The sequence below is a fragment of the Diceros bicornis genome, chromosome 2, assembly GCF_020826845.1.
Source record: "Diceros bicornis minor isolate mBicDic1 chromosome 2, mDicBic1.mat.cur, whole genome shotgun sequence".
In the NCBI taxonomy this organism is placed as follows: Eukaryota; Metazoa; Chordata; class Mammalia; order Perissodactyla; family Rhinocerotidae; genus Diceros; species Diceros bicornis.
Window position 1 is genome coordinate 12,394,773 of NC_080741.1, and position 21,957 is coordinate 12,416,729.

Genomic DNA, 21,957 nt, shown 5'->3' on the forward strand with positions numbered 1-21,957 from the left:
AGCCTTCCTGCCCATGGAGGTGGTCACACGTGGCCCGCTGCCTGCTGGGGATACTGTGAAGGGGCCGACGTGGGCAACCTCTAGAAGCCCTCCCTGTGCTGAGATCCGGGAGTTCTCTGATTCTGATCCTCAAACAAGCTCTCAAAACTATTGTTTGTTCTCCTTTGCACTTATGAAGAGACGGGTAGAGCAAAAACAGCTAAGAACACTGTCACACAGAATCACAGACATTTAGCGTGCGAAGGAATCTGAATTGCTTTCTAGTTCCAGCTCCTTTCCAATAAAGTAGGAAACAACAGTGGGTGTTTTATAAACTCCAACACTTTGACTCAGCTCAGGTTAAAGCTGTAATGAAACACAAGCCTCAAAGTCAATGGTACTCATCATACACAATGGTGAAAAGCTGAAAGCTTTTCCTCCAAGAGCAGGAACAAGAGGTCCACTCTTGCCACTTTTATTCAGCATAGTACTGGGATTCCTAACCCAAGTAATTAGGCAAGAAAAAGAAATAAAAGGCACCCAAATCAGAACAGAAGAAGTAAAATTGTCTCTATTTGCAGATGACATACTATACATAGAAAACCCCAAAGACTCCACCACAGAACTGAACTAATAAATGAATTCAGTAAAGTTGCAGGATACAAAAATCAATATACAAAAGTCAGTTGCATTTCTATACATTGACAACAAACTATCAGAAAGAGAAATTAAGAAAACAATCTCATTTACAATTGCATCAAAAAGCATAAAATACCTAGGAATAAATTTAACCAAGGAGGTGAAATATCTGTCCACTGAAAACTACAAGACATTGATGAAAGGAATCAAAGAAGACACAAATAAAGGGAGATAACTCTGTGCTCATAGACTGGAAGAATTAATATTGTTCAAATGTCTACACTACCCAATGTGATTTATAGATTCTATCAAAATTCCAATGGCATTTTTCACAGAAATAGAAAAAACAATCCTAAAATTTTGTGGTATGGAACCACAAAAGACCCTGAATAGCCAAAGCAATCTTGAGGAAGAAGAGCAAAGCTGGATTATCATACTTCCTGATTTCAAACTATATTATAAAACTACAGTAATCAAAACAGTATAGTTTGGCATAAAAAGATACACAGATCAATGGAGCAGAAATTAACCCACACACATATGATCAATTAATTTATGACATAGGAGCCAAGAATATACAGTGGGGAAAGGACAGTCTCTTTAATAAATGGTGCTGGGAAAACTGGACAGCCACATGCAAAAGAATGAAACTGGACCACTATCTTACACCATACACAAAAATTAACTCAAAATGGATACAAGATTTGAGCATAAGACCTGAAACCATAAAACTCCTAGAAGAAAACATGGGCAGTAAGCTCCTTGACATTGGTCTTGGCGATGCTTTTTTGGATTTGACACCAAAAACAAAGGCAATAAAAGCAAAAATAAACAAATGGGACATCAAACTTAAAAGCTCTGCACAGCAAAGAAAACTATCAACAAAATGAAAGGGAAATCTACCAAACGGGAGAAAATATTTGCAAATCATATATCTGATAAGGGATTAATATCCAAAATATATAAGAACTCATACAACTCAATAGCGAAAAAATAATCCAATTAAAAAAATGAGCAGAGGATCTGAACAATTTTCCAAAGAAGACATACAGACGGCCAACACGCACATGAAAAGGTGCTCAACATCACTAACCATCAGGGAAATGCAAGTCAAAACCACAATGAGAAGTCACCTCACATCTGTTAGAATGGCTACTATCATAAAGACAAGAAATAACAAGTGTTGATGAGGATGCGCAGAAAAGGGAACCCTTGTGCACCGTTGGTGGGAAGGTAAATTGGTGCAGCCGCTATGGAAAACAGTATGGAGATTCCTCAAAAAATTAAAACTAGAACTACCATGTGATCCAGCAATTCCACTTCTGGGTATATATCCAAAGGAAACAAAATCACTATCTCGAAGAGATAATCTGCATCCCCATGTTTGTTACAGTATTATTTACAATAACCAAGACATGGAAACCACCTAAGTTTCTATCAATGGATGAATGGATAAAGAAAATGTAGTGAGACATATATACACACATATAGATATTCACATATAGATACACACAATGGAATATCACTCAGCCATAAAAAAGAAGGAAATCCCAGGGCTGGCCCAGTGGCGCAGCAGTTAAGTTCGCTTGCTCCGCTTTAGCAGCCTGGGGTTCACAGGTTCGGATCCCAAGTGCAGACTTAACGCACCACTTATTAAGCCATCCTGTGGCAGCGTCCCATATAAAGTAGAGGAAGATGGGCACGGATGTTAGCCCAGGGCCAATCTTCCTCAGCAAAAAGAGGAGGATTGGCAACAGATGTTAGCTCAGGGCTAATCTTCCTCAAAAAAAAAAAAAGAAGAAGAAGAAGCAAATCCCACCATTTGCGACAACGTGGATGGACATTAACGGCATTATGCGAAGTGAAATAAGTTAGAGAAAGACAAATACTGTATGATCTCATGTGGAATCAAGAGGGAATTAAAAAAAACCAAACTCAGAAACAAAGAACAGTTTGGTGGTTGCCAGAGGTGGGCAGTGGGGGTGGGGGAAATGGGTGAAGGTGATCAAGGGTACAAACCTCCAGTTATGAAATAAATAAGTTCTGGGATGTCATGTACAGCATAGTGACCATAGTTAACAATATTGTATTGTATATTTGAACATTGCTAAGAGAGTAGATCTTAAAAGATTTTATCACAAGAAAAAAACATTTGTAACTATGTATGGTGATAGGTGTTAACTAGATTTACTGTGGTAATCATTTTGCAATATATATATATATCAAATCATTATGTTGTATACCTTAAACTAATACAATGTTATATGTCAATTATACATCAATAAAACTGTGAAAAAAAAAAGATAGGATATAACTTGATGTAGAGTAAATATGAATGTACAGTGTTAAAAGAATAATAAAATTACCAAAAGGAAAAGACCAACTTGGAAACCACACGTTGTAGAAGGCATAGCTCCACCAGCCTGGGTCCCCAAATCTCTGCGCAGAGCAGGGGACCCACCCCTTTCACTTACTCCCACCCGACACCACCGTATGGAACCAAACTGGACTGTTTTTGTAAAGGAAAAATAATCTATTGTGTTAAGCCACTGAAATTTGAGGGTTTATTTGTTATAGCAGCTTAACACTAATCCTAACTAATACTTATCCACATATATATAGGCTTTTGATAAAGATTAAACAAAATAATATACATAAAACACCTGAGTCATAATAGCTCAATAATGGTTAATTCCTTTTCATTCATAGGTCTGATACTCGCCTGAAAATATACCAATAAAATCTTTTTTTTTTCTTTGGAGCAAGAGTTTTCCAGGAATATTTAAATGTACAGATTGAGGCTAATCTCTTAAGCTTATTATCAGGCAACATTTTGGGGGGAGTTCTGACCATTTACATCTTTAAGTCACTCTGAGATCTGGGATATTATGTTTGCCTTGAAGCTGAGAGAGGTCGAGGTCCTGGAACAGAGACACCCACCTCACTCAGTGGACGGCAGGCCCTTTCAAGTTTTCCAGAGTCGGTCATACTTACCTGTAAGTTATTAGGGATTTTAGGAAAAAAAAAAAGGCGATGGTACTTAATGAAAAACGTGGGGGAAGAAGCTGTTGACGCAAGTGTTTTTGAGAATGCAAAGCACTGGGGTAGCCATGATCCTTGTTTGTACACCAGTTTCCACAAACTTAAGCTAAATGAGAAAATACTTATTCTGCAATATTAACATAATAAAATTGAGTTTCTAAATTGAGTTTCTAAGTATGTCTACTACCTAGGGCAGAGAGTTAACCTGTAATATCTAGAGGTTTGTTTTAATAGTCATCTTGCAAGGTCTGTTGCATTATTAGTTGGGCACTACTCGTTGTGAACTGTTGCACTATTCATTGGGTGTTGCAGGACTTCACGGTGGCAGGAATGTTTGTCATAGATTGTGTTCAGTAACAGCGTCGTGAACTCTGTTGGTTATGGAAGATTGGCTCTGCCCACCAACCTCGTGATAACTAACCACAGACTGCCATATCACTGATCTTGTTATAACTGACTCAATCAGAATGGGGATCTACGTTTCCTATTCTCAAGTTAGGAACATACCTGAAAAGTCTTCTTTTTTAAGAAAAATAAATCATTCTGACAGATTAATTTAAAACATAATGTAAAATCTTGTTCTTCTCAGGACTGTCTTCTATAATTTTCCTGGCAGGTGGTCATCAGAACTCTGGCCCTTTAGCAGTTTCCCATAATGCTCTTGGGATGATGACCAAACTCTGCCATGGCCTACAAGGCCCCACTGTCAGTCCAGCCTCACCTCAAGCCCCCGCACTAGAGCCCCCAGCCATCCTGGCCATCTCTCAGCCCCATAGAAGAGCCTTGCTCCTTGGTGACTTGGGGCCTGTGTCCATGCATGTCCTCTGACAACCCAGTTAGGAGGTGGGTCAGCTGGGCAGGTGCCTGGAATGCCAGTCCACAAGGGGCCCCAACTCCCCACAAGAAAGAACCCGAGATGGAGAAGTACCTTTCTGGAGCTGCTTGGGGCTGGGGACGGAGGTGGGACCCCAAGAGGCATTCTGGAGCCAGGACCCAAGGCCATTAGACTGCCTTCTCGGGAAGACCCTGGCGAGCCGCAGCAGATAAGTAGGCTTGAAGCCAAGGCTGAAATGCTCAGGAAAGCAAAGCATGAGAGTGTGGTGGTTTTATAGCATGTCCACAAATTCTGTCACATCTCCCATCAAGACGGGGTCCTAGGTCCCCTAAGTAGGCTTTGGGACTGCCTTGATGAGTAGAATGGGATAGAAATGATGCTGCGTGACCTCCAAGGCCAGGTCAGAGAAGTCCTTGCAGATTCCACCTGGCTCTCTCTCTTGGACCACTTGCTTTGGAGCTCTGAGGCCACCATGGTGGAGAAACCACGTGAGAGGCCCCCAGAGACGAGGATGCCCAAGCAGCCCCAAGTGTGGCGTCTTCCCAGCCCAGGCATCAGACACGTGAGAAAGGGAACCTTCGGATGATTCCAGACCAGCCACTGCATGAACAACTGTGTGAGAGACCCGAGTGAGAAACACTGGCGAGGCCCAGGCCACTCCCAGATCCTGAGGATGACAGTGAAGTGATGGTTGTTTTAAGACACCAAGTTTGGGGACAACTTGTTTTGCAGCTATATGAGCTCTGTGAGGCTGGGGACTTTGTCTTGCTCCCTACTCTTGTATCCCCAGGGCCAAGAACAGTGCTGGCTCAGAGCAGGGGCTCAATCAGTATTTGTTGGATGAATGAATGAATGGATGAATGAACAGAGAGGCTCACCACAGCCACCAGCAATCTATCCTTTCTGCTTCCCCCAGCCAGCACACTTCCTCTTCTCTGTCCCTCCTCCTTTCCTGCCTTGCTGTCTCCTGATCAGCCCTCCAATCCCAGCTTAAAGCTCACTTTCTCAGGCAAGCTGCCCTTGAACTCCCCTGTCTAGATCAGCATCCTATCTGACACTCTCAAGTCACCCTGAGTTTCTCCTTCATGTCACCTCTCAGGACCATCACTACATAATCAAATCACCACGCTGAAATGCCCAGCTGTCTCCTGCGATTGACCGCAAGCCCCCTGACAGCAGAGATGGCATCTGTCTGTTCACACGCGTGTCTCCAGCACTGCGCAAAGCCGGGCAGGGAGCTGGCTGACAGCACGTCAGACCATTTCTGGAGACGGGCAACATACAGCTCAGCTATTTTTACTCACAACATTTCTGACACCAAATGTGTAGGGTTTTCTTTCTCACACCAACCAATTCTTCAACTCTCTGGACACCACGTGGGTGGCCTACAATTCAATTCCATTCTGACACTGACTACCTGAAGTCAGTGTCAGACTCCACCGGTTTAAGGGCTAAGTCCCAAAGACTGCACCTCTTCAGATGCCAGTCCCAAGAATCAGTTCCCCGGGTTATCCACTTCTGTCCAACTTGGCTACAAAGTCAGGGCAGTTCCCACCAACCTCCACCCCTTTCAGGTTGGATAATTTGCTAGAACAGCTCACAAAACTCTGGGAAACACTACTTAGCACTATGGTAGATTTACAAGAAAGGAATAAACTCAGAAACAGCCACACGGAAGAAATACACAGGACGAGGTATGGGGCAAGGGCACAGAGCTTGCATGATCTCTGCGGGCAGCCACCCTCCTGGCGCCTGAGTGTGCGCCAGCCTGAAAGCTCTCTGACCCCACTGTTGGAGGTTTGTATGGAGGGTCATTACACCGGCTTGATTGATCAGACCACTGGCCACTAGTGACTGAACTTCACCCCCAGCCCTCTCCCCTCCCAGGAGGTCAGGGGTGGGGCTGAACTTTCCAACCCCTCCATCAAGCCTTGGTCTTTCTGGCAACCAGCCCCCATCCTGAAGCTACCTAGGGGCCCCCAACTACCAGTCATCTCATTAGCATATAAAAGACACTCAGCACTCTGCAGATTCCAAGGATTTCAGGAGCTGTGTGCTGGGAAGCTGGGACAAAGACCCAATATTTATTTTTTATGATACCACAACAGCCAATCCCATTATTTGAAGGTGCTAATTCTTAGAGTTCTCATTAATATTGAGCCAGAACTGGCCTCTAACTACTAGCCTGTCCTCCACCAGGCTTCAGACATCCTCATCACACAGACCCCAGGGAATCTAAGAGGTTGAGCGTCTTCTTCAGGTTTACATAGCAGTCAGGGGAAGAGCTAGAATCTGAGGCCGGCCCTTCTGACTGGCCAATTCCATACTCTTTCCATTACACCGCACTGCCTTCAGGATGTTAAATACTCTGGAAGCCCCATAGTCTCTCTTTCCAAACACAAGACACAAAGGCGTGCTTTGTTTTTCATAATGGAACATATGAAACAGATGAAGCTTCTCAATATTTGACATAAGGTATTCAATATTTACACACAGCAAGAGCTCATGGTGATATTTTAGGCACCTCTCTGCCAAATACCTAAAGGATGAGCCCCTGAGCAAACATCTAATTCTGATTTTAATTTGGCTCCTATTTACTGGACAGATCCTACATCCATTCTCAGCAGAGGGTGTTCCTTCGGCTTCCCTTTCTTTTCTGTTACTTGTCATTCCCAGGGTCTTTGGAGATGAAGGACCTAAATGTACTAAGATGAAGACCACTCCAGGTGATCTGCAATAGTTCACAAGACAGCACCCCTGAAAATAGAGATTTTGCAGACAATGCAATGATGGGGGAAAGAAAATGTGAAAATTTTTTTTTTTTTTTTTTTTTGTGAGGAGATCAGCCCTGAGCTAACATCCGCCAATCCTCCTCCTTTTTTTGCTGAGGAAGACGGCCCTGGGCTAACATCGGTGCCTATCTTCCTCCACTTTATATGGGACGCCGCCACAGCATGGCTTACCAAGCAGTGCGTCGGTGCGCGCCCGGGATCCGAACCAGCGAACCCCGGGCCGCCGCAGCGGAGCGCGCGCACTTAACCGCCTGCGCCACCGGGCCGGCCCCGAAAATGTGAAAATTTTTAATGTGAAAAGGAAAAAAAGGATACAGAACCATGCACTGCACGACTCTAAATTTTTTTAAGTGTGTGTGTGTGTGTATATATATATATATATATATGCTTGGAAAACTAGGATGGAAAGAAATACAAATTTAAAGAATTTAAAGATGACGTGGCATTTCTCACCCTTCAGATTGGCAAAAGATAAAGAGATCATTCATCTCTAGGGAATGTTAGTCTCCACGGGGACGGGGACGAGTTCTTTTACACACTTGGTGAGAGGGTTATCGGAATGGAATTTGTGAAGAAGAACTGGTGGTCTTGTTACAACAATAAATACACACACCTTTTGCCCCAAGAATTCGTATTCTGGGGATCTATTCTCAAAAAATGCTCACTCGTGTACAAAGCAGCAGTAGGAAAAATGATAAAAATTTTAAAAGAAACAAAATGTTGATCCGTAGGGAAACGGTTGGATAAAATTAGTTTGTCCACACAATGGAACATGAGTCAGCCTTAAAAAAGAAAGAGGCGGACTTTGGTGTAGACGTGGACAAACCTCCGGGAGATACTGCCAAGTTAAAAACAGCTGAGAGAGAGTGTGCAGGTAGTTGCATAATAGACACAGTAGAATTTCATGTAGGTAAAACATACATGGGCATATCTCAACATATATGTGGAAATTTTAAGAAAACAAGTAAACTTACAGAAAAAGGTCTGGAAGGAGACAGCCCCCATTAACAGGGGTCGTCTCTACTGTGGATGTTTCAAGATTTACTCATATACTCACTGCTTTGTTTTCACAACGTGCTGTGTACAAATAACAAAAAATGATTAGTAATGACAAAAGAAAATGTTATATTGTTAAGTCAAAAAAGCAAGCTATAATATAGCATGTACAGTCTGAACTCAATTATGTTATAAAGACAAGTTACAAAACCGGACTGAATGGTGTGAAACAGGGGTGGGAGTAGCACTTTTTATTTTTCTTTAGAATTGTGAACCTATTGCTATTTTTTAAAATGAGTAAAGGTAATAATTAAAAAAAAAAAAAACTAGAAAGAGAAAATATGCCCTTAATGTTATGAGTGGTTGTAGCTGGGATTCCAAGTAATCTTAATTTTCTTTAAAACAAATAAACTGCAAGACAGACGACTGGCTTACAACTCCTTAAGCAGGTGGTGGGATCCTAGAAGACTTCTCATTTGTAGTTTTCTGCATTGTCCAAATTTTCTTAAGCAAACATGTATTACATTCAAAATCAGAAAAAAAAGAAAGCTGTAAATGTATTTAAATTATTTTTAAACAATGTAGTTAAGCAAGAAGTCACAAAGTGGGTACATGGTAAATTACAAAGACACCAGCGGTTTTGAAACACAATGCAACATGCAACCTGATGCGGAACCTGACTGGTGAGCAAGATAAAAGCAGAGTTCACTGGGCGGGGCCTCATGCCCCACTCAGGAGAAGCCTCATCACTTCGCAGAGCCCAGGGCTGCAGAACACCATCAGGAAACGCACCCTACAGACAGACTGAGGCTGCAGGGGCTGGTGGCCTGGCCTCTTTGCACTGGGCTGGTCAGAGAGGGCTTCAGGGAAGAGGCAGAAGGTGTGTTAAAACAAAAAGGTGAGGGAGGATGTCAGTGGGCATGCCTGAAGGGCGCAGGCATTCCGAGGAGGATAGAGGAGGTGTGCAGCGGCAGAGGCGGGTGAAGCCCACCCTTCCCTGCACTGTTGACTGGTGACAGGCTTCATGCAGTGACTCAGCAGTGAACAGGGTGGAGAACAGTTGGCACCAGACTAGGTTCCTGTAGGGAGCCACAGAAGGTTCCTGAACAGGCATGACAGGATGAAGGCGGCATTCCAAAAACATCGCTCTCAAGCTGCTGAGGGACACGCTCCTGCATATTCATCCCACCCTTGAGTGGCAGCCAGGCACTGGCAGCAAGAAGACAGACAACCTGCCAGGCCTTGACATTTGGGGGCTGGTACCTCACTGTCACTCAACTGGTCGGTTTTGCCATGGTGGCGCTGCCTGTGGTCAGAATGTCAGGCCAGGCAGGCTGTGGGCCTTCCTACAGTGCTATCCTAGAAGTCACCCACATTCTAAGGGCAGTGGGGCTGGGGACCCCAAGTCACAGCTCATGGTGCCTCCCTGAGACTGAGATCCAGGCTTTTTACTCCACCATTTACCAGCTGTGGCATCTCAGACAAGTTACTTAATCTCTCTGAGCAGCAGTTTCCTCACCTGTCAATGGTGATTCAATTATTCATTCAACAAATATTTACTGAGCATCTGCTCTATGCTAAGTACAGTCATAGAACTGGGGATCAGAAGGGACCCAAATGGGTCCAAAATGCCTACCCTTCTGGAGCTTATATTCCACTGGAATGTAAATTACCCACTTCATGGGGTCGTGGAAGGGATGAGATGAGATACTTCCTGGAAAGCACTTAGGATGGTAACGATTCTGCACCTAATTCCAATGTGTGTGGGTTTTCCCCACACCACCAAGAAATGCTCCGACACCAGCTCAGTGTCCTATCATTCAACTCAATCCTGACACTATCCACCTGGAGTCAGCATCAGATCCCACAGGTAAGGGCTCAGTCCCAGAAGACCGCTCCCCACCACCACTTCAGACCCCAGTTGCCAATTCAGGTTGTCACCTATGCTTCTGACCAACCGGCTATAGATCAGAGGTTCCACCGACCCCCTCTTTGGGTTCAATTAATTTGTTAGAGTGGCTCAGAGAACTCAGAGAAACATTTTACTTACTAGATCACCGGTTTATTATAAAAGGACATAACTCAGGATCAGCCAGATGCAATAGACGCATAGGGCAAGTTATGGGGAAAGGGCACGTAATGTGCATGCCCTCTCCCAGAGCACCACTCTCCCCACATCTCCATGTGTTCACCAACCCGGAAGCTCTCCGAACCCCACCCTTTTGGGTTTTTACGGAGGCTTTGGTTACACAGGCATGACTGATTAAATCATTGGCCATTGGTGACTGGTCCAACCTCCAGCCCCTCTCCCCTCCCCAGATGTCTGGGAGTGGGACTGCAAGTTCCAACCCTCTAATCATGTGGTTAGTTCTCCTGGCAACCAGCCCCCATCCTTAGGCTACCTGGGGGCTTTCCAAAAGCCACCTCATTAACATAACAAAAGAGGCATTTATGGTCTCCTCACGGGAAATTCCAGGGGTTTTAGGAGCTCTAGGACAGAAACAGGGTCAAAGAACAAATATGTATTTCTTATTATATATCACAATATCACAGGTAATAACAATCCTCCACCTCCTCATTTTATTATTATGTACATTCCCTACAGCACTTGGCACCAAGAAGATACCCAATAAACATCACAGCACTGGTCTGAGTTTTCAGCTATGGACTGAGCATCCCCTACCCGGAAACAAAGTGCCATACACTCAGCTCTGGGCTTGGAGGAGCACGAAACTTCCTCCCTCTGCACCCTGCCCCTCAGCACTGTCAATTCCACCTTAACAAACAGGGCTGGGGAGGGAGAGTGAAGGAAACCACCCTTGGGGCCATTCATCACAATGAGGCCAGCTGACAGCTCTTGGAAACCCTGGCTCAGCCCACATTTCCTCGGGGAGATGAGCACCACTCTGCAGGCTGGTGAGGGCTGGTCCCTTCTCAGGCCGTGCTGACCTCATCAGAACCCTTGATGGACTGCCCCATGGAGATGATCCAGCCCCTCCAATCAGGCCGGCCCATGGCAAGGTGTGCCCTCACTTGGTGGATTTCAGCGTTAAATATTCATTTCAATGTGCTCACAGGGTGGGTAAGGCGCACAACCAGGACATATTCTGAGCCAAGCGGCCAGAAGTACTGGTACAAGTTAAAAGGAGAAAAAAAAAAATTGTAAGCCAACTTTAGAACCTCATCCTTGAGGCTCCAAGAAAGTGCTCCACCAAAAACGTAGCTGGCACGAATCTCGATATACAATGACAGCTTCAGCTTTCCTCACCAAGTACATGCTGGTGTTCTGGTGCCAGCCTCTATTTTTATAGCCTGAGTAATGCTCGGGCAAAGGACCAGATGAGAATCGGAGACAAAGGGATGAGGCACGAGAGGTGATGGCACAAGCCATGGGGCCCACATCCTTCTCGGCTGCGAACAGCAAACCCTTTGGAGCAGAGTCTGGACAGCAGCCAAGCCCTCCTCAGATTCTGGCCCACCCTCCTCAGCAGCATCATCTCCCATGGGGCTGGGACCTTATCTGTCTTGTTCACCACAGCAACCCCAGGGCCTGGAGTATAGCAGTGTTAAATGAGTGAATGACACACCATCCCACCCCAACTCCGGCATACTGGACTACTTACCATTCCCCACGAACCCCGAGAGCCCCTTCTCCTAACTCAGTGTCTGTGCCCACTTCACTCTCTTGGCTCAGATGCCTTCTTGACCTTAACTCCTGCTCATCCTTAAACTCAGTTCAAATGCGTCCTCCCCCTAAAAGCCCTCCCTGACCCCAAGGCTGGGTGAGGTCCTCAGATATTGGGCAACCATCGCCCTCCCACAATACTCATCAAGACCACAGGCTGATGTCAGCCTCCTCGCCTACCATCCCCAGGGCCGGATGGACACAGAGCTGGGTAAGCAGCAGGTACTCAGTAGGTGTGTGTGGGCAGGAAGACACGAAGCGAAGAAACAAGGACACCAAGAAGGATGTGGTCGATGGAGAAGCACCTGTCATTGAAACCTACAACAAACTGAACAGGAACAAAGCCCTAAACCCAATAGATCAATGGATCATTCATCAGTGTTTGAGAAAAAATAGCAGGAAGTGGTGGGACAATATTTCTCCATGGATTTAAGTGAGAAGCAGAGGTCACTCTTGGCTGTGTCTCTCTCCCGACGTGGACTGGGTGGGGGCTGGAGAGGAAGAGAAACTGTGGAAGGCCGAGTGAGTGGGGGCACTTGAAAGGCTCATGGGCAAGGAGGTCTCACAGGCTCAGAGCTCCCATAGGCTCCACTAGTCTTGAGGGGGATGAAGGCCACTTCTTCTGGGGTAACATCCAACTGCTGAGAGAGATCAACTAGGACTTGGCCCCTCAAAGCTGTTAATAGCATGCCCTGGGTCAAGAAAGAGGGATAAGGAGGAACTTCCCTTGTCCTGCTGGCCCAGTTCCCAAAGGTGGGAACAGAAGCAGGGATTTAAGACAGAGGATCTGGGAATACAGACTATTTTTGGCTGGAGCCTTCTCAGTCCAGCATTTCCTTCTAAGACAGACACCTCCAGTTGCCCCTCAATATTAATTCCTGCTTCCTTGCTAAGAGAATACTGATCTTGGGGGAGACAGTGTGGCAGAGATTGCCAGCTAACCATGAGAGCCATCCCCTCTTTCCCCTAGGCACAGGGCTGGACCACATTTCCCAGCCTCCCTTGCAGGAAGTGTGGCCATTCGACTGAGCCCTGGCCAGTGGAATGCCAGCAGGAGTAATTCACCACCTCCGAGCCTAGCCCATAAAATCCTCCCACACACCATCCTCCATGCTCCTTCCTCTTCCTCTGATTGATGCAAAGGAGCATGGTAGCTTTAAGAGCCTGGGTCCCTGAATCACTTCTTGGAGGACAGCCCCTCCCCTCCCCCTCCCCCCCTCCACTGATCAGGAACAGCCATTGTGGACTTTGTGTGAGCAAAAAGTAAATGTCTATCATATTTGGGTCATTAAATGTATTCGATTTGTTTCTTTCCGCAGTGAGCCTACCTAACTATTCTAGGCAGCAACATGCCCTGCTAAACACTCCTATGGCCCTTTTAACTGGGAGTGGTCACGTGACACAGTTCTGGCCATGAAGTGTCAGGGGAAGCCTGCTGGGTGTTTTGGGGAAAATGTCTGCTTTCCCGATAAAATGTACCAGTGTGCCTGGAGCCTCTTTCCTACAGCAGCCATTTTGCCATCATGAAGGAAAGGCCAAGAAAACAATGAGAGTCTCAGTCCAGACAGACATCAGCTGTTGAAACCAATGCCAGCTGCCACCTACCTTCAGACAACTTGTTACAGGAGAAAAATAAACCATTATTTGCTTAAGCCACTAAGGTAGGGCTTTCTGTTACCTGCAGCCAAACACAATCCTAACTGCTTTGCAACCATTCATTCACTCACCCAACCTTTATTGAGGCCTATTTCTTGCCAGACCTCGTGCTAAGGGCTGAAGATTCAGAGATGAGCTAGGTGTGGCCCCTGCCCTCCAGGAGCTCCCAGCCAAGCTGGGGAGACAGGCCCACAGTGGACAATCTGAATGCAGTGGGAATGGAGGCTCTGATGACACTCAACGTCCCAGGGGGGGCGTGAGTAGGAGGCGGTGGGCAGGCACTGAGGCACGGAGTTCCCACCTAACTCCCTTCCTGGCAAACCGCACACAGAGCCAACACTCCTCAAGCTAAAAAGTAAAAAGAATGCGCTATGCTCAGCCAAGCCACTGCAATTACTTACTGCATGTTGAGTCATTCAACACCATCAATTAATGCAGCTGTTCAAGATAATCAGCAGTCATTATAGCAAGATGCAAAAGAGGAGAAAAGAAAAAATCATATGCCTCTAACGTAGAAATGCTGGAAATTATGTGAACCAAGGACGAAGCAGGCTGCTGAGATCTCCCTGCCTGCTGACGTTAGCCATCTCCTAAATTATACTTTCTTTCTCAAAGAAGACACAGTAATTTTTCACCTTGAAGACAGAGCCAAAAAAATCCACCGTCCATGCAATGACCTTCAACCAGCAATGTCCAAGCTTTGATTTTCAGGTCTGTCTCCATTAGGAACTGTGATGGAGACACACTGGTGACAAAAGATGACCCCATCCGAGAGATCAAGAGGCAACCAAAACAGAGAAGTTGGTGCACCTGGAGAACCATTTGGAAACTAGAGGAAAGCTTTTCCTCCTTTTAACTCAATTCTCCTACATACAAATAAATGGTTTTCAAAAATGAATGGCATTATTTGCCATTTCTTCATTTTCCAAGTGGGGGGAACGTATTAAAAAACAAAGGACAAAGCCTCATTGACTTCAAATTCCAGTAGTTTAAAAACGAATAAAAATAAGCAGACTCCCCACGAAGAGAACTGATTACCAGGCTTCCAGTCTGACTGCCAACTTAGTGCAGAGCGTTTCAGGGTAGAGCAGAGGGTGTGCTCATCTCACAGCAGAGAAGTGCTCAGCAATCACAGGAGGTTCCTCTAGTCCTCAGGCCATCGCTGGAGGCCAGCTTCATGCCGGCTGAGGCTAGTTGGGCAGGCTGTCATGCTGGAGTTTCTTCTTAGGACACATGGAGCATGGGAGGGCGAGGTCTGAGGAGGAAGGACCTCCCTTTCTAGGACCAGTTATTAAACCCAAGCCTATCGACAGTTTCCCAGAGACTTTCAGGTCAAGAAGGTTCTGGAAATGGCAGACACAAGAGACATGGTGGTCTGGCCTTCTGCCTCAGGCTAGTCCCCTGCCAGCCCTCAGGAGCAGCTGTGCCATTCCCCACTCAGAGAACTGGGTCTCTGATGGTATCGTGGGCTTCTGGAGCTGAAGAGCCGTCCAAAGCAGTACCCAGGGCACTTGGTGTATTGATCAGGACCGAGAACAATGCTGGCAAACCAGGTGACTAAATACAGTCTCTTATCACATGCCACACTAATAACCTGAGGCCCAGAGTGATAGTTAAACCATTAACAACCAGCATGTGTCAGCCACAGACAAATCAAATGAGTGCCTGTCTTAAATGGCTGGCAAGGCCACCTCATACCAGTGTGTACCAGCTGAAGATCCTCAGCTCCCACCTCCCCCATGGTCAACCCTTTATAGGCCACACTCTAGCCTAGAATAGGTGGCCAGAAGCCAGGTGAGTGCCACCTGGGAAATGTCTGTATTGCCATTCATGTTCTTTGCTGTGAATTTATGTATAACATCCTCCTTTCCATGAGGACAGAGACTATGTGTGTCTTATCCATTGTCCTATGTCTATCATCTCAGTGCAGTCAGCATCAAAAACGTATTTTTAAGGAGTGAATGAATGAATGACTAGTAATAACAGCTAATATTTTTTGAGCATGTACCATGTGGTAGGCACGGTTCTAAGTCCTTGTCATGTACTATCTCACTCACTTCAGCTTCACAACAATACCATGAGGTAGGTAGTATTATCATCATCTCAATTTTACAAATGAGGAAACTGAGGCACAGAGAGATTAAGTAACTTGCCCAAGGGTAGAAGACTAGTAATGGTAGAGCCAGGATTCAAAGCCCGTCTGGCTTCAGGATCGACACTCTTAACCACTGCCCTGTGCCGAATACACAAACTCAGGTACTCTAGTATTAGAAAGTCATCAGCAGAAAACCCCTGACATCCACAGACACTGAGAAATCCTTCCAGGAGGTTCCTAGTGGTGCTAAGCACACACTGTTTCTGTTTGTTTGACTTGCAGAACATTTTAAAGAAAACCAATTATTTTTACACCTAAGCAGGAGACCACCTGTAATTTTCAAAAGACCATGTAACCACATTTGGTTATCAAGCAACTGTAGCAGGAATATCTAGGATTACATGGTATTTCTCCGCTCAAGAGATCTGAATTCTAGGGGAAGCCTTTTACACCCTGTGCTCCCAAGTCCTCATCTCTAAGAAGATCCTAGACTTGCTGGAAGGATTGAATGAGATTATGGACATAGCTGCCTATTTATATGGTAAGCTACTGTATAAGCATAATATATGATCATAATAATTAATATATTTCAATAAAATGACAGATCAAAATTTCTATACTCATCAATCTATACTTGTTGAAATTCTATGCTTGCCTATATTGCCATGTAAATTCCTGTTTATATCTCTCCATGTTTTAGTAACAATGTTTAAAGCTTAATAATTTCTGTAAGACTGTCCATCTATTATTTTTCTGAGCTTCCAGACATTTCTACAACTTTAATAGCTTTTCCCCACCTTAATTCAACTGCTTCTTTCATTTTAGAAACATAAAGTTAACAAGGCAGTAAATGTTTTCTTCTAACTTCAGATTTTCCTATATCAGCAGATGACACAATTAGAAAGCAATAGCTTCATTTTATTTTATAATTAAAAAGCTCAAAATGATATTGCTGTATCTCTGAAGGCCTGAAGTTTGGTGTTGGATCCAAGAATGAGATAGGTCTAGGAAAGAAAGCTGAGGTTTAGTTGGTCAGAAAGACCCATGTCTCCATATAATTGAGGGGTAGGACAAATAGAATTCGAGCTATTTGTAAATTTGGTGTAAATGATGATTCTAACTACAAACAGAAGTGGAGGGGAGAGGAGGGTGGGGGCGTGTAAAAACCAGGTGCAATACTTTTCATCTTAGTCTGTTTTTTTAAAGCTCTGGTCTCTATGCTATTGATTACAGCCCTCTCTAAGGAAGTCAGTTATCCACAGAGGCACAAAGTGGTAAGCAGATGACAAAAGGCTGCCTTGTAATACAGCAACATAATGTATAAGTTGGGGAAGTGCAAGCGCAAATATAAACAGAATTTTCAAGTTCCTACAGTTGCTACCACTATATGTTTGGGCTCCCAAACTCTCCTCCACCCCAGAGTACCAGCACAGAGGTGGCTCCCTGACATGTGTAGTGCAGATGGATGGGGCTGGGGGCAGAGGAGGAAGGGAGGAAGGGAGGGAGGGAGGAAGGAAGGAAGGAATGGAGGGATGCATGGATGACCCAGCCAAGAGGATACAGGTGAAGGCTGCTTCCTGGCTGCAGGAACTATTCTACAAGGCTCCTCCAGGCTCTTTTTTCAATGCCTTTTTAATCATTAACTTCCTCCATGCTCCTGGGACTGCTCCTCTCTTCATTATTGATTGCCCTGTTCCTTTCTAAAAGCCAGTGCCTTCTCCAACCAAGGCCTGAGAAGATTCTGAACAGCCTGACGGTCCTAGCGGTGGAGGCTCGCAGGCCAGGGTCTGGGGCTCCGTTGGGCCACCCTGGTCCTCCTGCCTTTTAGAGTCAGAGCAGACCCTGTAATTCATTCCCAGTTCACAGGTGCCTCCTCATGGCTGTCTTGCAGTATCTCCATGTTGAGGGGCTTCAGCAGGCCCTACTCTATTGCAAGGCTGCCAGAGGGTTCAAGAAAGGTCTCTGGGAGGCTGTTTCTGTCCAAAGGCCCACCATCCTACCAGAAGGCAGCTGCTGCCTCTTCCACCCCCAACTCAGGGCAGGGGCGCAGACCCTCCCAGCTGCTCCCTTTTTGCCACACCCCCGCACTCTCTCCTGGCCTCCCCTCAGCACCTCAGGTGTGAGGTGGCTCCCCCAGGCCAGACCCCAGACCAATGTCGCTCAAGCCACCATTTCCAAAGGGGCACAACCCTCATTCCAAAACTTAAAATGGCTCAGTGCTCTCCGACCTTGCTAAGCCCAGCTCTTAGCTGGCTTTCAAGGTCTTCTAGAAACCAGAACGGTGAGCCCAGCAAACCTTATTTCAGGTTGCTGTGCCGCCATTTTTCTTATCTTAGTGACTTTGCTCCTAACAGAAACCCCTATACCAGAATGTGGGCGCACGTCCTTATCCACCAACCAAGAACCTTGTCCCAGGGCAGGTCCCGGGCTGAGTCTACTCTCTGAATGTTCAGGACCTTGGATATTCTCTCATCCTCTTCCTAGCCCCCTCCAGACAGCAGTCTCTCTCACTCCCTCCCTTTCTCTCTCACTCACAAACTGCAGGCATTAATTAAACCTCTTCTAGAAAACAGATTTTCACCAACTGCAGGAATTCTGGGTAAGAGCCAGACTTGGACACAGAGACAGTCTGGGTAAGAAAGATAAGCCCACTACAGCCGTGAACCTGTGGGCAGTGCAGGGTCCCACATCCAAGCGGCATTCTCAATTGCAGCCCTTCCCAGATTCCTGGAAAAGGGGGCATGGGGCGCGCCCGCCCCCTGCTCCGCCTTTGGCTGTGCTCTGCAGGGCTGGCCTTTGACAGAGGCAGAAGAGCTGGACTTCGCTCCATTTGCCAGTGGGTCACAGCCACCTCCCACAGACAGAAACACCTTTCCAAAACACTAGCCTCCCTCCCCCCCACAGAGCTGCAGAGCACACTGCCTGAAATATGCAAGAAAGGGCACTCCCAGCTCCCCAGGGAAACAGTTATTGGGGGGCGGGGCGTGGACCCACTGGAGGCAAGATGGTGCAATCTGAAGCAGCCAGCCGGGCTCTGCAAGTGGCACCTGGTATCCCTGAGGGCTTCCTCCATCAAGGGCAGAGATGAGGGAGTCTGAAGGGGGCTGTGGCCACAGCTCAGCGTTGACAAGTTAGGCTATGAAAGACTCACCCCCCAGCAAACAGCCTGAGCTCCCACAGTGCCTGTCATCCTCTCACCCCAGTTCTGGGATGAGCACCACTGACTTCCCTTGTGGAAATTCTGGAGTCCCCACGGAGGTTAGAGGCCCAGCTGTCAGAGCATGACCCATAAATTGAGCTCTCTGCCCGACATGCACACAAAAATGAGTTTGTCTCTTGTGAGGTTATCTATTTTTTAAGAATTTGATGAATTTAAAGATAATTTGAAAACAGTGCAGCAAAATGGAAAAACATGGGTTACGGACTCTGACTGGATTCAAGAGGGGAATCCATTTCTTTACCAGACAAACACTGAGTACCTACCCCTTAGAGGGTGCCAGGCTGGGCGCTGGGGCCACAGAGATGGTTCTACCCCGTCCCTGAAGGCGCTCCTGGCCAGTGGGGCATCTGACAGTCAACTCCCGCAGGAACTGGTGGGCACTCAGAGGGGGCCTGCTGTGCCCCAGTGTGACCTGGGGTAATTACTTATAAATTCCCTATTCAATGGTGAAAGAGTATTGAGCTAATTACCATTCAAGCCAATCAATAGAAAAGAGTTACTGAGAGGGCAGTTCCAAAAATGTTCAGAGGGCTGTGCTCCAAAGGCCAGGTGGCCCATCCTGTCACTGGTGCCCAAAAGCAGCCTCCCAAGCATCAGTGAGGGTGGACTGGCCAGGAGCTAGTCCCTACAAGAGAAGTACCCCCTATATGTGCTTTTTCTGAAATAGGCAATTAATTTAATGCAAGACTTAATGAAAGCCAGGAGGAGGGATGGGGCAGCTTCAGGCACTGGCTTTCAGGCTGTATCCATGCCTCTCCACATCTCTCCTGGGAACGCGAGGCTTTTCAAACCATCTGCTTTACACTGTCTTCCCACAGATGTCCAGACTGGGCACCAACACCTCTGAGGAGCAGGAGTTGTTGCCAAGCCCCGTCCGCAGTCCCGTCACGTTTGTAAGGCTGGGCTCAGCCTTCTGCAAATAGCAACAATGTCCCCAAGCTGTGAAGCCCTCTTGAGGGCCTCTTGGCCATACACCCCACACTTCCCCATTTGCACTCGCTCTGATTTCACGTCTCTCCTCATTTTACTATTTGAATGCTTACAAAGCACTCCTGCCTTCCCACGAAGACACTGGCCACCCAGGCTGTGACAGCTTCGCTCCCCACGAGGCCCCTTCGCTACCGCTGACCGCCCAGCCGCAGCGGGAAAATATGGCTCCACATCCTCCTTGCACCGCTAATTCTCCAGCCACCCACAGGTACAACTTGGAAGATTGCTGCAGCCGCAAAGAAAGCAACCTGCTCTATGCAAATCCAATTTTTGTGTGTGACAAAGTCGGCTCCTTTAAAAGATCGCGACAGACGCGGTTCACGAGCAAAAGCGATGACGTGGGGTCTAAACCACGCAGTCCTAACCCGAGCCCCCAGAAGTGTCAACCCGCGCACAGAGCGGCCCCTCCGCGGGGCCCCAGGACTCCCGGAGGCGCCGGGCGCAGGTAGCCGCCTAAACCAGCCCCACCCCCGGGAAAGGCCGCGGAGGAGTTGCCACCTTCTTCCTACCTGGAGACCAGCGGGTTCGGAACTGCAGGGAAGGGGGCTCCTGGGAGCCCGAGTTCGGGCTGGACTCGGGCGGCAGGAGTGCGGGGGCCGAGCGGGAGCGGGCCGGAGGGGCGGGGACGCGGGTGGAGGAAGGCTAGGAAGGAGAGGCGCGGAGCTGGAGGTGGAGAAGCAGGGGGCAGCGGGGCTTTCGGGGAGGCGCCGCCGGGAAGTGGGGGGCGAGGGCTTGGGGAGAAAGCGGGGGAATCGTAGGCAAGGTTAGAGGGCGCAGGGGCTTGGAGAGGGGCGGCGGGTCGGAGGGCGGGGGCCGGGGCGCGGGGGTGAGGGGAGGTTTTGGAGGAGGAGCGAGTCGGGGGGCTGGGGTTTGAGGAGGGCGCGGCGATGGGGGCTGGAGTTGGTCACGGGGTTCAGACCCGGTGCTCGGAAGCCCCCCCAGCCCCGCAACCACGCTCCTACCGGAGACCCTGCCCCGTCGTCCCGGCCTCGGCGCGTCCAGAGGACCCCTGGATCGCCCAACAGCGGACCCTGGGACGCCCGCCCGCCTCGAGCCCTCGCGCCGCTCAGCTCCAACGGCAACCACCCCGGCCCCGGCCCGCGCCGCGCTCACCGCCCATGGTCCCGGCCCGGCCCGGCTCCGCCGCTGCGCGGCCGGTTCGGCGCTCGCCGCCGGCTCCGCCCGGCGCGGGGGGAGGCGAGGGCGGCGCGCACCGACCGCGGGGCCGCGAGGCACCCGGCAGCGCCCCCTGCTGACCCCGCCGCGCTCGGGGCTCGGCCCGCCCCGCGCCAGGCGCCCTGGAGCTCCGCCCTGGAGGCGGCGATGCGGTGCGGCCGGGCCCGGGAGAGCGGCGTGGAAGGGCTTGCGGAGAGGATGCTGACTCCGGGAGGCCACACACAGTGCCCCCGCGGCCCCCTCGGAGCGCGCTTCTGAAGCTCCACAGAGCACCTGAGTGATTTCTATAACTCCTTGTTAGACATTGAGAGGCGCGCAGTTGAACTTGATGTGAAAGTATTTGTGGGTCATTTCTTTGAAATGTTGGGTTCCGGCTGGTGGTGATTCCGACGTGATTTCTCTGTGGGAGATGACCAACTGCGGCTGTCAGAGAGGACTTTGGTGTCAGTTGGAGGTCCACAGTGACCCCCGTGTGCCCCAGCACACCTGGCCTTGAGCAAAGTAGACTCTCATAAGGACTTACTGCTGTCTACCTTGGAGGCGCACTTTCCGGAGGAGCACTTTCCGGCTTAGCTCACCACTTGGCCTCTTCTTTCACTCCTGTATTGATGGCTCCCAAATCCACACACTACGCCCAGATGTTTTACCCATATTTCTACCTATTCTCTGGTTTTCTGCTTAGAACTCTGCATCTCTAATCAGCACTTCCACCACCAAATTCGGTCTCTTTCGCCTCCTGTGTGGTCTCCCCAGTCCCCCAGCCTAACCTGGGATGCCTTCTTCACCTGAAGGCTCAAATGTCCAGTCAGTGTTTGCTTCCAAAGCCGGCTAACCTGCCCTTCTCACCTCATT

General features: G+C 47.9%; 1 protein-coding gene across 3 annotated transcripts in view; it reads right to left on the reverse strand.

Annotated features, from left to right (window-relative positions):
* Positions 1-21,103, reverse strand: part of PXYLP1 (2-phosphoxylose phosphatase 1) — a 66,515-nt gene extending 45,412 nt beyond the window's left edge. The window contains exons 1-2 of one of the 3 annotated variants that reach the window (XM_058551949.1): positions 20,892-21,018; positions 20,439-20,571 (exon numbers count right to left, since the gene is read on the reverse strand). The gene's annotated coding sequence lies outside the window, so the exon portion shown is untranslated. The other 2 variants (XM_058551954.1, XM_058551944.1) reach the window with 2 other exon arrangements.
* Positions 21,104-21,957: the final 854 nt, after the last annotated feature.